This window comes from Hippopotamus amphibius, chromosome 12, assembly GCF_030028045.1.
Source record: "Hippopotamus amphibius kiboko isolate mHipAmp2 chromosome 12, mHipAmp2.hap2, whole genome shotgun sequence".
Classification (NCBI taxonomy): Eukaryota; Metazoa; Chordata; class Mammalia; order Artiodactyla; family Hippopotamidae; genus Hippopotamus; species Hippopotamus amphibius.
Genome location: NC_080197.1, coordinates 43,969,549 through 43,974,417, shown reverse-complemented (window position 1 = coordinate 43,974,417; position 4,869 = coordinate 43,969,549).

The window sequence follows — 4,869 nt, the reverse complement described above, 5'->3', positions numbered from 1 at the left end:
ATTGAAAAACTGAATAGATGTGTAACTAACACCCACATCAAGAAACAGCCCTTTTCCAGCTCCCCAGGACTCTCCATCCCTACCCCTCCCTGCCCCAGTGTTACCTCCCTCCTGAGTTCTAACAGCATGGATTAGTTTTATATAAAATTAAATTATTTATTGTGGTCTCTATAAAATGAACTGTGCAGTATTGCTCTTTAGGGTCTGCCTGCTTTCGTTCCGCATTATGTCTGTGGGACTTTTCCATATCTTCTCATTGCTGTTCAGTAGTCACTTGCATCAATACACACGACTCATTGATCCATTCCACCGTTGAGGTGCATTTGGGCAATTTCCACTTTGGGGCTGTTGGGAATATGCCTACGTGTGGCATTTGTGGGTCATAGGTATACATTTTTTTCCTAAGTATAGTATTAGGGTGGAGTATGCAGAATTGACTAAGTTATGAAACCAAACATTTATTTGTTTGAAACCTGGAGTAAGTGCTGTTTGGGGGAAAGAGAATCATGACAAGGAGCATGGCATTTTTATTCCTGGGGATGCATCCCATGGCTTCTGAGCTAACACTGTTCTTCTATGGCAACGGCAGGATTTGGAAAGTGTGCTGACATGGCCCCTTTCTGCGGGGCTGCTCCTGGCCCAGTGTTCTTGCCACATAAACCCTTCTAGCCCAGGCCTTGCGAGCGTTACGGGCAGTGGCCTTGGCTCCTTTGTGTTCATTTCCGGCCCCAGGTTGCTCATCGCTCCCGGGGCCCATTTGAGGTCACACACCGACAGTTGTCAAGATGAATCACGGCTCTTTCTCAGACGCACAGGGAGACCGAGTTTGTGACTAATAGACAAATCCTCTGGACACGGGCTGAGCCACCAAGAGCCACCCTTGTCCAGGCAAGTTCAGGCCTGAGGTACAACCTCTGACAGCCAGCGGGGAAAGCAAGCATCGGCAGAACAGTTGTGTTTATTTGCTTCTCTGATTTTGAAGACACTTAGCTTTCTCTCAACTCTCTTCATTTCCCCCCAAAAGTTGTATTACCTGCTTTGGGGCCCCTGATGTGTGTCTGCCTGTTCATGCATATGCTCAGAATCCAGCGAGTGTGGTGGCAGGAATAATAAAAGCCTCAAGGGAGATGTGGTCTCAACGCTGATGCCAGTGGATGTTGGGCACTGCCTTCCTCCTGCCCATCTTTTACTTTCTCTGACTCTCCCCTCTCTTCTGCACAGATAGATTAAAATAATGAAGGACTTGAAAACTTCGAAGAGAAAGTTGTGAGGAAGTATATTGGGGATCTTTGGATGGGAGATACTGATTATCTGCATAGATGTTTCAGGTCTCCTTAGATTGTCTTGGAAACCATTTCCCGATCAGCCCAAGTTGGCTTTCTCAGACGTTACTCAAAAGTTGTGTGTGCATGTGTGTTAGGAAGATGTCACCAGCAGGTTTTGCAATCACCTGTGTCCTGCTGGTTCTGCAGCATCTTCATGGAACTAGCCCTCATAATTGCAAAAGAATGTACCATATTCTTGGCTATAAGTAGGTATTTCCTTGCGTCTGAGTTGGGTGACATTTTGAATCCCTTGGAATTGGCCTCCTTGCTTTGCAACATCTTTCTTTCTCAGTTCCACTCAGAGAACTTGCTTGAAGGACAGAAGAGGTGGGGGTTTAACTTAATTTCAAGAGACTGGACAATTTCATTCTCACCTGCTGAAAGCACCATGTTTATTGAAAAGGAGCTTTCAGAGTGGGCTCAATTAAGCCCACACAGTTTAATTTAACTTGTTCTTAATTGTAAGGGGTTATTTTTTCTGGCATAGAGCCACCCAGAATTTTATCTGCGTGCTCCCCAGATAATCTCCATCTTCTTGCAAAGTTTTCTCAGTGATGTTCAGAATTCCACTGCAGTGAGACATTCGAGGTTTTTTCTTTTCTTTCTTTCATTTTTCTTTTCTTTTTTTTTTTTTTGAGTATGTTTTACATCATTTGAGGGTGTATAAATTGGTGGAGGTTGGCAGGTTTCCTCTTTACAGATTTACAACCCATCTCCAGAGGTCAAGGCTATTTCCTGTAGAACTGGAGGGCTCTAACAATGGCAGGCCCATCCTTATATTCAGTGATTCATTCTCTGTCTCAAATTTCCCATTGTTATTGCCTGACCATTGTTACAAAGAAGGGCCTATTGCCATCTCTGATGGGAAAAGAGTAAAGGTAGAGACAGGGATAGAGGAGTTGTCCTTAGGGAAAGAGGTACCATAGCCTCTACCCCAGTGCTTTTCAAAGTGTGGTCTCTGGACCTGAAGCATCAGCATCACTTGAAAATGTCTTATATAAACAAACCTACTGAATCAGAAATTCTGAGGCTGGGCCCAGCAATCTGTGTTTCAATAAGTAAGTCTGAAACAGCTAAAGTTTGGGATAAATTTTTCTCATAAAAGATTATGTTTGCCAGTCTTAAATATTAAGACATTGTAAGCTTTGGGAGAAGTGTCACTGTTTGGGTTTTTTTTTTTTTGGTTTTTGTTTGCTGGTTTTTTTTTTGCCATTTGCCTTGGGTTTTCAATGATGGTGAGTCTTACTGTAAGATGAGAGATATAAAATAAACACATAAAATATTAGGTACAATTTCCTTAAGACTGGGCTCTTCTTTTCCAGGGTAAGGATGATAGGAGAACTGCATCATTGAATACGTATCTCTTCACCTTGTATACATGAAAAAAATGGGATTACATCTCTCATCTTAGGCTTGTAACCTGAATGCCTTCTAGACCAGGCTTTCCCTCTTGATTTTTTTGAGTCTTTTTTTGATGTTTTCTTTTTCATGGTTGCTTCAAAATATTGTTTTGGTTTTCTATTTTTTTTCTTCTGTTTCCTTCTGGAAATTTCTCTTAGGGCGTCCTTAATTATGGGGTTCTCTTGAGTATATATGACAGCAGAAAACTCTGAGTTACAACTGGAAAGAATAGAATTCAGAAGAAGGCTGTCTTAGTACTGCTATGCCAACAAGTCACGTAGTTGTTCCACAGTGTGTCTATTGTGGGATAAATAAAGGATTGGCGGGTTCAGTTCCTAAAACTTCAAATTGAGGTGTGACTTGGTGTGATTGGGGAGGAGAAATCATGGGGCGAGAAATCATTGTGTGTTAACTTCCGTGTCAAACTGATGAAAAGTTTTGACAACTGCCTGTTTAGTTATTGGATGATCAACTCCATGTGTCTAGTTAAGGTTCTAGTTAAGGCACAATGGTCTGCCTCTACCTTAAGTATGTGCAAGGGCTTTTGAAATGCACCATCTACTTCTCAAGTAAGTCATATCGTTGGTTTGTAACTTTTGGAAATTCTTTTCTTCTTAAAGCAAGCATAGTGTAGAAATTTAACATCCCCCCTACCCTACCTCCCACATAAAAAGCATTAGATGAAAAGAATAGTTGATTCCATTGGAGAACTAGACATTAGGAAAGTACCCAAAATATAATCAAATGGATTGAAACTTTAGGAATCGAATGAGCTATTTTAAAGGGATAACAGACTAATATAGAGACCTCTGATGGGTTATAAAACAATTTGTAAAGTATTTCAGGACAAAGATGAAGGTGGTAAATTTATATGAAATAGTTTAACTCCACTGTAATAAAAATGTAAACATCTAAACATATGCCTCACACTAACATTTTCTTTGAAAGAGGAAACCATGGGAGACCTTGCAAATGCTTCAGCAAAATAAGGCAATGCAATTAAATACTGCAGAGTATGGGCTCTGTATGAAAACTGTTCTTCTCTTTGGAACTTGAAAGCTCCACTTCCCTCTGCTGCCTTCAAAGGCATTCCACATTAGGGAAAGTGGCTTAATGACAGCTCTGCTGGTTAGGGCTGGGCGGCAAGGACTGGAGCTGGAAACTTAAGTCCCTGCCCACCCTCAGTCACTCTGCTCCCCCCTCCTTGCTTCACCCACCACATCCAGCTGTCTTTCAGGGGCCCATCTGTGAGCCACGTTGGCCCCAGCATGCCCTAGAGCCCTGAGATGCCTCCATCTTGTTTGTTTGTTTACTCTTCCCTGCCAGTCAGGTGGAGCTGTTCATTAGGATGAAGGCTAGGATTCTTGAATCAAAGCAAACAGATAGAATCTGACCGCTCTGCTTTCAAACTCATCTGACTAATATTAGTGTTAGTGCTTTCATAAAGGTACTCTAAAAAATCATTTCTTGAGTTGTAATTTACATACAATAAGAAGTCAGATGGGAAATGTAGAGTTTGATGAGTTAGGCTAATGTATACAACTATCCTTCCATTAAGAAATACAGCATTTTCATCAGTCCAGAAAGATCCCTGTTGTCTCTTAGCAGTCACTCCCACCCCTGCCCCAGGCAACCACTGATCTGATTTCTATCACCATAGATTAACTTTGCTTGTCCTAGAACTTCACACAAATGGAGTCATACAGTATATACACTTTTATGTCTGGCTTCTTTCACTCAACATAACGTAAACATCTAAATTTACACTCTAGCCTAACATTTTCTTTGAAAGAGGAAACCATGGGCAGCTTTGAGAAACCTTCAGGAAAAGAAGCCAGTTCACCTGTTTTGTTGCACAGAGCATTTTGCTCCTTTGCATCAGCACAAAGTATCCTATTCTATGAATATAACCAATCCCCTATTAATAGATATTTGGGTTGTTATAGATTAAGATAAACATTTATGTACAAGTCTTTCTGTGGATATATGTTTTGATTTCTCTTGAGTAAATACCTGGGAGGTGGAATCGTTTGGTCATGTTTAACTTTGTAAGCAACAACCAAGTTATTTTTCAGAATGGTTGTTCATAGACAATCTGTGAGGGTTTCAGTTGTGCCCATAACTTGTCAACACTTGATATTGT